Consider the following 12,500-nt stretch of genomic DNA (forward strand, 5'->3'; position numbering starts at 1 on the left):
GAAGGTATCGCACCCTCTCCTCCGCGCTTCAGAGGAAAAGAGAGATATTCTCCATCATTCACACCACACAGAAAGGATGTTATACTAGAAGACACATAGACGTGGTCCTGTTTGACTCAGTTGGTAGAACGTGGTGCTTGCAACGGCAAGATTGTGGGTTTGATTCCCGGGGCCACCCATACGTAAGTCTCTCTGGATAGTGTCCTCTAAATGGTATATATTAAGGATGTGAACACAGTAGTGTAAATGCGTAAGATCAAGTTACCTGCCTGTAATGATTTTGCATGAAACAATCTTCTTCTTATTGATGTCTCTGTGGTCATACAAGTAGTGAGTGATGAGTCGTGTGGGTAGACAGTTTTCAATTTCTTCAATTCGTATTCACTTCTCCATAGTTTAAGACATCCATGATATGTTGAATCTTGATACTTTGATTCATTTAGTTGCATTGGAAATAAGTTTAATAAGTTTAAATAGTACCCATGTCAGAAGTCACTTATCTGAGTCTAGCTGTCATTATGTCACTGCTATTTCTCTCAGAACAACAAAAGACTGCTGACCCTCTCAGAACAACAAAAGACTCTCTCTCTTGCTCTCTCTCTCTCTCTCTCTCTCTCTCTCTCTCTCTCTCTCTCTCACACCCTCTTTCTCTCTTTCTCCCCCCTCTCTCTTTCTCCCTCTCTCTCTCTCTCTCTCTCTCTTTCCCTCGCTCTTTCTCTCTCTTGCCCTCTTGCCCTCTCTCTCTCTCTCTCTCTCTCTCTCTCTCTTTCCCTCTCTCTCTTGCCCTCTTGCCCTCTTTCTCTCTCTTTCCCTCTCTCTCTCTCTCTCTCTCTCTCTTGCCCTCTTTCTCTCTCTTTCTCTCCCTTTCTCCCTCTCTCTCTGAACAAGAGAATACATAATTCCACTTTGACATTATAGGGTATTGTTTGTCAGCCAGTGACAAATCTCAATTTAATCCATTTTAGATTCAGAACAAAATGTGGAAAAAGTAAAGGGATTTGCTACATTCATTGGTAAAGACATCAGACTAGTACTCTAGGACTTATATGTAGCAATACTCACAATGGAAGAGATGAGAGCATGATATGGGATGGTACAGGTGTGGAATTTACATACTCTGCCGATACAGACTACTTTGATTTTCTTCAACGTGAAGAGTCACTCCTCCACTGCAGCATGACCCAGAGAGAGAGGATTATCAGGCATTAGGCACCAGAGGGCATTATTAGACATCAGAGGGCATTATCAGACATCAGAGGGCATTATCAGGCATCAGAGAGCATTATCAGAGTGCATTATCAGGCATCAGAGTCCATTATCTGGCATCAGAGAGCATTATCAAGCATCGGAATACGTTATCAGGCATCAGAGGACATTCAGAGTGATTTATCAGGCATCAGAGGGCATTATCAGGCACCAGAGAGCATTATCAGGCATAAGAGAGCATTATCAGAGGATCAGGCATCAGAGAGAATTATCAGGCATCCGAGGGCATTATCAGAGGGCTTTATTGGGCATCAGAGTGCATTATCAGTTATCAGAGTGCATTATCTGACATCAGAGCATTATCAGGCATCAGAATGCATTATCAGGTATCCGAGGGCATTCAGAGGGCATTATCAGGCACCAGAGAGCATTATCAGGCATCAGAGAGCATTATCAGGCATCAGGAGGACATTATCGGAGGGCATTATCAGGCATCAGAGTACATTACCAGGCATCAGAGGGCATTATCAGACAATGATTATCAGGAGATGACTACCTCATCTCTGTACAACAGCATATGTAAGTTCCCTCAGTCGAGCAGTGAATTTCAAGCACAGATTCAACCACATAAGACAAGGAAGGTGTTCCAATGCTTCACATGTCTCTCTGAAGGCACTATTCTCAGCACCTTCCTCGTCACGCCCTGACTTCCTCTCCCGGGCCCATGACTAGATCCAGCTGTGGAGAGGTAATAACAACATCTGTGAAGTGGGAACTGGCTCTCTGACCTTTGACCTCTTAGTGGTTTGTGAGGGCCACTAACTGCCACATTCCAGGGTCATGTTTAGTAGGTACGGAACATAGAAAAGGAGGGAGGAGATGATGTTGTTTTATACAACGGGTGGGTGGGTCTAACCCTGAATGCTGATTGGTTAAAACCGCATTCCAGACGGTGTCATAAGACTCCTGAACAGCTAACCAAATGGCTACCCGGACTATTTGCGTTGTCAGGCCCATGTGGCTCAGTTGGTAGAGCATGTCACTTACAACGCCAGGGTTGTGGGTTTGATTCCCATTGGGGACCAGTGTGAAAAAAGTCTGACTTGCTCTGGATAAGCACATATGCTAAATATTGTAGAGCTGACACCTTAACCATTATGCCAAACAGTGAATACGGGAGATTTGTCATACAGACTAGTATCACAAGATCATTCACTGCATTGTGCTGCTGATCTAGGTCACTCATTCTAAATTCTCAAAAGTAGTATGTAGGGTGCCATTTGGGATGCAAATGGTGTCCTGGAACAGACTCAATATTCAGCACACAGAACTGTCAAGCTCTTTCAATGGGTCTTTATCCATCTTAAAGCTATCTACTGAATCAGTACCGACCCACAGTAGCTTTGACTTGATGCAATGAACTGTAACTAGTAATGTCTGTTCCCAAGAAATTTGAGCACCTGGTTGTAGATGTGTCCATAAACCAGAAAACACATTTATCTGTTGCTGGGATTTTACCGCCCCCCTGCTGCCACGGCGGATGCTATTGGTGGTACATCTGAGTGTTCAACACCTTTTTCTGTCCTCGGAGTTGGTCATTTTAGGCGATTTGAATCTGGATTGGCTATCCTTGGCCTCAGATCAATTTAAGAGTATATGTATTGATTTTACTCTGACTCAATTGATCTCAAAACCCCCACGGCTAAATGTGAAAACCCCTGTTAACTCCTTAGTGATTGATTTAATTCTTACTAATAACCCCCATAAATATTTGCCTAGTGGAGTATTTGCATATGATCTCAGTGATCGCTGTCCCATTGAATGTATTAGAGATATGAAACAGCAAAATTCTAATCCTCGTTTAATTAAGAAGATAAAAAAAAATCTCTCCTCAAGGGTTTTCACATGACATGTTCTACTCTGATTTATTTCTGTCTCCTGTATTCCTCCTGACCCTGAGTTGGCTCTAGAAAATGTATCCTCCATATTTATTTATCTGTCAGATAAATGCACATTTTAAACACTTCAGAGTGAAAGATAAATCTAAACCCTTGGTTTTCTTCTGAGCTATCAGGCCTGGGCCAAAGTAAGCACAACTGACTCCGTACTGGACTGGCAATTTTTCAGACAATTGAGAAACATATGTACTATCTTAATTAAGAAAGCTAAATCAAGCTCATTTTTTGAAAAGCTATATCTCTGATTCTGCTGGTGATCCTTCTAGATGTTGGAAAACAGTAAAATGGACTAAAGTGTTAAATCCTCTTGTTCCCTGCCTAAGCAAGTTCTGTCTGCCTCTGGCATCATAACTGAGAAGAAGAGGATAGACTATGCCCTTAACCATCATTCTATCTCGGTAGGCTTTTTATTATATTATAATATATAAATTATAAATATAATTATAAACGATGTGGTTGTGTATGGGGGGGGGGAGGCATTGTTGTGCTGCCCTCTTCATTGACCTGTCAAAGGCTTTCGATACTGTTGTTCACTCACTGCTAATCCAGAGGCTTTCCTTTAACTGAACTACAGTCTTCATTTTATTACACAAACTTCACTGACCTGAAATTAGTATTGAATAAGTAGGTAAAACTAAGTATATGTTCTCTAGAGCTCACAAAAATAACTGATTATAAGCATAAGTACTTTGGATGGTGTCCACATTGATCGTGTGTCTGCTTACAAATATCTGGATGGATGACGTGCTGTCTTTAAAAATATATATATATTGTCGTGTTAAGAAGCTGAGAATAAAAATGGGCTTCTTCTATAGAATTTGGTCCTGCCCATCGATTTAAATAGCAGAAAGCAGTTCATTCAGTCGACGTTGATATCGGTCTTAGACTATGGCGACGTTATCTATATGAATGCAGTTGCTACTTCATTAAAGCTTATAGATGCAGGGTATCATAACGCACCGTGCTTTATTACAGGCAACAAACTCATCACTGCGTTCTCTACCAGACGGTTGGTTGGTCCTCTGTGATGTCATCACTGCGTTCTCTACCAGACGGTTGGTTGGTCCTCTGTGATGTCGTCACTGCGTTCTCTACCAGACGGTTGGTTGGTCCTCTGTGATGTCATCACTGCGTTCTCTACCAGACGATTGGTTGGTCCTCTGTGATGTCATCACTGCGTTCTCTACCAGACGGTTGGTTGGTCCTTTGTGATGTCATCACTGCGTTCTCTACCAGACGGTTGGTTGGTCCTCTGTGATATCATCACTGCGTTCTCTACCAGACGGTTGGTTGGTCCTCTGTGATGTCATCACTGCATTCTCTACCAGACGGTTGGTTGGTCCTCTGTGATATTATCACTGCGTTCTCTACCAGACGGTTGGTTGGTCCTCTGTGATGTCATCGCTGCGTTCTCTACCAGACGGTTGGTTGGTCCTCTGTGATGTCATCACTGCATTCTCTACCAGACAGTTGGTTGGTCCTCTGTGATGTCATCACTGCATTCTCTACCAGACGGTTGGTTGGTCCTCTGTGATGTCATCACTGCGTTCTCTACCAGACGGTTGGTTGGTCCTCTGTGATGTCATCACTGCGTTCTCTACCAGACGGTTGGTTGGTCCTCTGTGATGTCATCACTGCGTTCTCTACCAGACGGTTGGTTGGTCCTCTGTGATGTCATCACTGCGTTCTCTACCAGACGGTTGGTTGGTCCTCTGTGATGTCATCACTGCGTTCTCTACCAGACGGTTGGTTGGTCCTCTGTGATGTCATCACTGCGTTCTCTACCAGACGGTTGGTTGGTCCTCTGTGATGTCATCACTGCGTTCTCTACCAGACGGTTGGTTGGTCCTCTGTGATGTCATCACTGCGTTCTCTACCAGACGGTTGGTTGGTCCTCTGTGATGTCATCACTGCATTCTCTACCAGACGGTTGGTTGGTCCTCTGTGATGTCATCACTGCATTCTCTACCAGACGGTTGGTTGGTCCTCTGTGATGTCATCACTGCGTTCTCTACCAGACGGTTGGTTGGTCCTCTGTGATGTCATCACTGCATTCTCTACCAGACGGTTGGTTGGTCCTCTGTGATGTCATCACTGCATTCTCTACCAGACGGTTGGTTGGTCCTCTGTGATGTCATCACTGCATTCTCTAGCAGACGGTTGGTTGGTCCTCTGTGATGTCATCACTGCGTTCTCTACCAGACGGTTGGTTGGTCCTCTGTGATGTCATCACTGCATTCTCTACCAGACGGTTGGTTGGTCCTCTGTGATGTCACGTAGGCTGATTCATTTCTGTTTTCATTAATAAAGCCTTTTTTTTTACAAAAAGTCCCACTGTACCAAACGTCATGACTAAACTTTAGACATAGGAGTCACCACCCCTGGTCTCAGGGATGGATAACTCTGGGAATTCTGCACCTGCAACCACATCTAATTTATCCTCACTCTCGTCACTCTGCCTCCTTCTACACTCAGCTTCTTCTCAACAGTCATCACTGTACCTGCAACCACATCTAATTTATCCTCACTCTCGCCACTCTGCCTCCCTCTACACTCAGCTTCTTCTCAACAGTCATCACTGCACCTGCAACCACATCTAATTTATCCTCACTCTCGTCACTCTAAATTTTCTCAAGTTTCACAGAACTTTTGGAAGAACTTGAGAAAATTTAGAGTGACGAGAGTGAGGATAAATTAGATGTGGTTGCAGGTGCAGTGATGACTGTTGAGAATAAGCTGTGTAGAGGGAGGCAGAGTGGCAAGGGTGAGGATAAATTATATTATGCATATATGCATATTCCCTCATAACCATTTCCACGGTTCTCCTTTTTTTGTGGAGATAAACTACTAGTTAAAGTATTTACAAAATGATGTGCACTCACCTCCACACACAATTTATCTCCTTCAGCAGTTTGATCCAATATGGCCCTTAGATATGCAACATTCTCAGAACAACCAAATGGGAACCACTGGGGAATGTTATGTAAAAGGTGTAATTCCCACGCCCCCCCCCCCCCCCCAAAAACAACAAGATTTTCTGAGGTTATTTGAACGTTCTTAGAACAATGTTTTTCTACCTCACCGAAAATAGCAACGCTCCCTAAAGGTTCTCCTTTGTTTCTTAGAACCGTAACTTTCCCACAACGTTCCCAGAATGTTCTGTGAAATATATATATTTTCAGGAACCTTTAGGAAACGTTACAGGAACATTCTGTGCTAGCTGGGTCTGCAGTTTAGTAGAGGAGGAGGAAAGGAGGACTTGTCTGCTACCCTCTGGAGAAGGAAGTAACGGTACACACACACACACACACACACACAGTGTCTATTTGTACAGTTCCACCACTATAACATTCCTGAATTTTTTGTCTTTCTTTTTTTCTGAGATACTGCTGTTGAATTTTAAAGCTCTGATGTTAACCATAGCTAACTTCACAACCTAGAGTTTCTTTCTGAAGAGTGGATGAACCGTGATGACCTGTCATTCACACACGGTGAGTGTTAAAGTGGTGTGTTTTCATAGAGGTCCCTTTGTCACTGTGTCTATAGGGATCCATCCCAGTGAGACAGACTCTCCTGCACGGGACCTCAGAGGGATTCAAATAAACAGCAGAGATGAGCTTCCATTCATGTATTGGGATATGCTGCATCATACTCTATGTATACAGTGCTTGAATTGGACTAAAATACGTGTTGGTACTCATTTTGAGTGCCAGTACTGTTTATATTTACGTGCAGCGACTCCACAATACTTAAAGCTAATAGTCAATGAGGTGCAGGGAACTCAAGGAGTAGAAGAATTTCAGACATGAGTTGCCCTAATGAAAAATGTATCAACCCCTACAAAAAAAAAGTCCATTACTTAATAATCCACATAATAATTCAAATGTCCTGTTGTTGCTGTATTATTTTCCTGCTGTAGCAAACTGGCTCAAATTAAGATCCTACATCTGTAAGTCCTCTTCGTCCCGGGGGAACATAAGACAACAACAATCTTTGCAGCATAGGATGGAATATTTACGATAGATTGATATGAGAAATAAAGATGTAGAGAAGAAGGAATCTCCTCCAGTCACCCTGAATAGACTTTAGTCGCTGTAATAATCTGCTAGGAATAACCTTGATGCCTGCGCATAATTTTTCAAAAACAAAAACAAAAAACTGTTGATGAATACGATCATCCAAACAACAGGAATACATTTTGGTCTCAAATCTTCCCCGGCCATTCTTTCATATGAGTTGAATGAATTGGGCAGACTCTGTTCCAGACACAGTGTTCTGTTCTGTCACTGAAAGCTATCGTGTACCCAGATAATATCTGCGTCCCAACTTGTACCTTATTTCCTACGTAGTGCACTACTTTTGACCCTGTGGTTCCTGGTAAAAAAAATATCGCTCTACATAGGAAATAGGGTTTCATTTGGGACGCAGGTAATGTGAGCCCTTTTACAGAGCGTCGTTATATTTGGGTCTTTGTGTCTCTCAGGCCCTCAAGATGATTCTGGTTCTCATTGTGTTGTGTCCTTGTGTGTCGTTGTCAAATAATTACCCCCCCCCCCCTTCTTTGGGAAGCTCTTCTTTATGTCTCTCTCACTCTCTCTCTCAGTTTAATTCAATAAAATGTCATATACGTATATACAGTGTAACAAATGTGAAAATAGTTAAAGTGCAAATGTAAGAATAAATATGAATATGGGTTGTATTTACTATGGTGTTTTTTCTTCACTGGTTGCCCTTCTCTTGCTGCTGTAATGGCACACTGTTGGTGTTTCACCCAATAGATATGGGATTTAATCAAATTTGGATTTGTTTTAGAAATCTATTTTTTGTGTTTAATTTTTTTGAAGGGGGTGATCAGCTTTAATGCTGCAGATAGATAGGGGCTTCCGTCAACACAATTGTCTGAATCATTTCCAATACCCCACTTTTTTTGTTGTAAACACTGTATATACGGCGCATTCGGAAAGTTCAGACCCCTTGACTGTTTCCACATTTTGTTATGTTACAGCCTTATTCTAAAATGAATTAAATAGTTTTTTTCCCCTCCCTTCATCAATCTATACACAATATCCATTTAGGTGCCTTTTGGCAAACTCCAAGCGGGCTGTCATATGCCTTTTATTGAGGAGTGTCTTCCGTCTGGCCACTCAATCATAAAGGCCTGATTGGTGGAGTGATTGGTGGAGTGATTGGTGGAGTGATTGATGGAGTGCTTGGTGGAGTGATTGGTGGAGTGATTGGTGGAGTGATTGGTGGAGTGCTTGGTGGAGTGATTGGTGGAGTGATTGGTGGAGTGATTGATGGAGTGCTTGGTGGAGTGATTGGTGGAGTGATTGGTGGAGTGATTGGTGGAGTGCTTGGTGGAGTGATTGGTGGAGTGATTGGTGGAGTGATTGGTGGAGTGCTTGGTGGAGTGATTGGTGGAGTGATTGGTGGAGTGCTTGGTGGAGTGATTGGTGGAGTGATTGGTGGAGTGCTTGGTGGAGTGCTTGGTGGAGTGATTGGTGGAGTGATTGGTGGAGTGATTGGTGGAGTGCTTGGTGGAGTGATTTGTGGAGTGATTGGTGGAGTGATTGGTGGAGTGCTTGGTGGAGTGATTGGTGGAGTGCTTGGTGGAGTGATTTTATATATTTTCCTTTATTATTTCCCTGTAACCCTACTATAACTCCCGTAATTGGAGTAAACTAATGGACAACAACACTGAGGCTTCTACTTCCAGCTAATACTAAATATATTTTACGGACACGGTATATTATACAATAGTTATATTTAGTTTGTTTTTAGGCAGCTCCACTCAACCCCTCCCATCTAGTGCATTGGGAAAGTATTCAGACCCCTCAACTTTTTTTTCAAATTTTGTTACATTACAGCCTTATTCTAAAATCGATTAAATAGTGTTTTCCCCACATCAATCTACACACAATACCCCATAATGACATCACAATACACCATAATGACAAAAAACTACTGCAACTGAATTACCACATTTACATACATAAGTATTAATCCATTTTAAAATAAGTAGCAAATTGTGGAATAAGTAAATTGGTCTGAATACTATTATTGCTAAGAGTATTACATCGATTGATCGATTGACTATGACTTTTTAAATCACCCAGCAATGCTATTTGCAGAGTTAGTTCCAGGTAAATTTTGCAATTCTTCAGCCATTTCTGAATCTCTGACCAAATACAAGCTACAGTACACACGGACAGTACCAAAACAAATGATCTAATGATTCTGTCCCTTTGCAGCAAAATCTGCAGAGCTGGGATGCAGAGATCGCTATTGTTATTTTACTGCTGCTCTTTAATTATTTGTTACTTTATTTAATATTTTTCTTTAGGTATTTTTCTTAAAACTGCATTGCTGGTTAAGGGCTTGTAAGTAAGCATTTCACTGTAAGGTAAACACAACACCTGTTGTATTTGGTGCATGTGACAAATACAATTTGATTTGATTTGAAAGCAAAGGGCAACTACTTTGAAGAATCTCAAATATAAAATACATTTTGTGTTATTTCATAGTGTTTATGTCTTCACTATTATTCTACAATGTAGAAAATAGTAAAAATAAAGAAAAACCCTTGAATGTGTCACGCCCTGATCTGTTTCATCTATCCTTGTGCTTGTCTCCACCCCCCTCCAGGTGTCATCCATCTTCCCCATTATCCTGTGTACTTATACCTGTGTTTTCTGTTTGTCTGTTGTCAGTTCGCCTTGTTTGTCAAGCTTACCAGCGTTTGTCCTGTCAGCACCTGTCTATTCCCAGCCTCTCTATTTCTCGTTCTCCTGGTTTTTGATCCTTGCCTGTCCTGACCCTGTACTGACCCGCCTGCCTGACCACTCTGCCTGTACTGACCCTGTACTGACGCTGTCCTGACCCTGTCCTGACCCGCCTGACCACCTTTACTCCTACTCTGGATAATCAACCCCTGCCGGCCTTGACCTGTCGTTTGCCTGTCCTGACCCTGTACTGACCCGCCTGCCTGACCACTCTGCCTGTACTGACCCTGTACTGACCCTGTCCTTGTCATCGTCCCTAAACCAGAAGGGAGTTATGACCCTGTTGCCGCCCGCCTGACCACTCTGCCTGTCCCTGACCCTGAGCCTGCCTGCCGTCCTGTACCTTTGCTCCTACTCTGGATAATCGACCCCTGTCGGCCTTGACCTGTCGTTTGCCTGCCCCTGTTGTTACAATAAACTTTGTTACCTCACACGGTCTGCACTTGGGTCTTACCTTGATACCTGATAGGATGAGTAGGTGTGTCCAAACTTTTAACTGGTACTGTATATATCTTTATTTTTCTTCAGGATTTTGAAAATTGTCCAGCAACCCCACATGGCCCCTGGTTTGGGAACCGTTGAACTAAGTACAGGCAAAGTCCTAAAGGAAAACCTGGCCCACTCTGCTTTCCAACAGACAAATTCACCTAACAGAAAAACAAAAACCTAAAACACAAGGCCAAAAATACACTGAAGTTGCTTACCAAGAAGACATTGAATGCGCCCGAGTGGCCTAATTATTGTTTTGATTTAAATAATCTTCAAAATATATGTCAAGACCCATAGTGGCTGTTTAGCAATGATTAACAACATGACCGAGAATAAATACAAATAATTTTAAAAAATTAAAAATTGCAAATGTTTTACAATCCAGGTGTGCCAAGCTCTTAGAAACTTACCCAGAAAGACTTACAACTGTAATCACTGGCAAAGGTGAATCTAACATGTATTGTAATGACTAAAGGGTGTGAATACTTATGGAAATGAGATATTTCTGCGTTTCATTTTCAATAAATGTGCAAAAATGTCTAAAAACATGTTTTCACTTAGTCGTTAGTTCAGGGGCGGCAGGTAACCTAGTGGTTAGAGTGTAGAGGCGGCAGGTAGCCTAGTGGTTAGAGTGTAGAGGCGGCAGGTAGCCTAGTGGTTAGAGCGTTGGACTAGTAACCGGAAGGTTGCCAGATTGAATCCCTGAGCTGACAATCTGTCGTTCTGCCCCTGAACAAGGCAGTTAACCCACTGTTAACTAGGCCGTCATTGAAAATAAGAATTTGTTCTTAAATGACTTGCCTAGTTAAATAAAGGTAAAATAAAAAAATGATGTAGATGGGTGTGATTTAAAAAAAAAAAAAGTTTTTATCCATTTTGAATAGAGCTTGTAATACAACAAAATGTAGAATCATTCAAAATGTATGAATAATATCTGAAATGGTATGATTAATTGTGCCATTACTCATTATGCAACTTGTTCCCTGGCCTGAATATTGTAATTGCCCATGAATCCCTCTCAGCAACAATCCATTCTACTGTGTTGAAGATGAAGGAACACGTTGAGACAGTGATATAGCACGCTACACCATGTGGGTACAGTATATTTGCATCTCAAATGACATTCTATTCTCAATATTGTGCACTACGTTTGACCGGATCCCTGTGTTCCATGGTCAAAAAAATAGTGCACTATGTAGGTATGGGTCCTGGTCAAAAAAAAGTAGTGCACTATATAGGGAATAGGGTGCCATTTGGGATGCACAACCTATGTGTCAGATCAACAGCCTAGCTAGACTTGACAGATCCTTCTACTCTGACGGCAGTGTAGATTTAAAAGGATTCTACTAGGCTTTGGTTTAGAATCTCAGACAGGTTTCTTTCCAGAATCTGATCATAGTCAGTTATTATGACTGCCATTCATATTCCGTTCACCTAGCTCAATGTAACATCGGCAGGTTAGGCTACTAATATGATATTTAAAGTTTCCCCTAATACAACCTAGCCTACGAATGAACGTTTACAATGAAGGTGCACAGGTCAACTGAATTTTGACCTATCAAGGTGACAGACAGTGACACTTTCAATACCACCTTGCACACTCTTGCCCGCATCTAGCTGATCTAGGGTGTAATCATTAGTCCAACAGTTACAAATGAGAGTTTCTAATGGACAAATTCAGGTATGTTTTCTCAACGTTTGGTTCCGTTTAAGAAACGTTTTTCAACAGAATCAGTGGAATGAATACACCTCTGATCACTCGCAAATACAGTTCACTTTCATAACAGTCACATAAAACAGCATAATCTCTTTGCTCATTGTCTATATAATTCCTTCTCACATCTATCTACGCGCTCTCCTCCTCTCACCTTTTCCATTCGCTTGTGGACTTCATTGCACAACACATCAGCTGCCTGTGACCAGGTGAAAAAACCTTTCCAAGCCAAACCTTCATATCATGACCGCTAACCGCTACACACAGCCTACATCGTTGTCACGACATAGTCAACTAGAACTACTCGAACTAACGCGTTAGTAAACCTGCTACAATCATGCAGTACAGTTT

At 42.0% G+C, this 12,500-nt stretch overlaps 1 long non-coding RNA gene across 1 annotated transcript in view; it reads right to left on the bottom strand.

Annotated features, from left to right (window-relative positions):
• Nucleotides 1–5,636: 5,636 nt before the first annotated feature.
• Nucleotides 5,637–12,500, bottom strand: part of LOC118965566 — a 10,285-nt gene continuing 3,421 nt past the window's right edge. Inside the window, exons 2-3 of the long non-coding RNA XR_005052975.1 lie at nucleotides 12,476–12,478; nucleotides 5,637–5,785 (exon numbers count right to left, since the gene is read on the bottom strand). This is a non-coding gene — a long non-coding RNA (uncharacterized LOC118965566). The remainder of the gene's footprint in view (nucleotides 5,786–12,475; nucleotides 12,479–12,500) is intronic.

The sequence above is a fragment of the Oncorhynchus mykiss genome, chromosome 8, assembly GCF_013265735.2.
Source record: "Oncorhynchus mykiss isolate Arlee chromosome 8, USDA_OmykA_1.1, whole genome shotgun sequence".
NCBI lineage: Eukaryota > Metazoa > Chordata > Actinopteri > Salmoniformes > Salmonidae > Oncorhynchus > Oncorhynchus mykiss.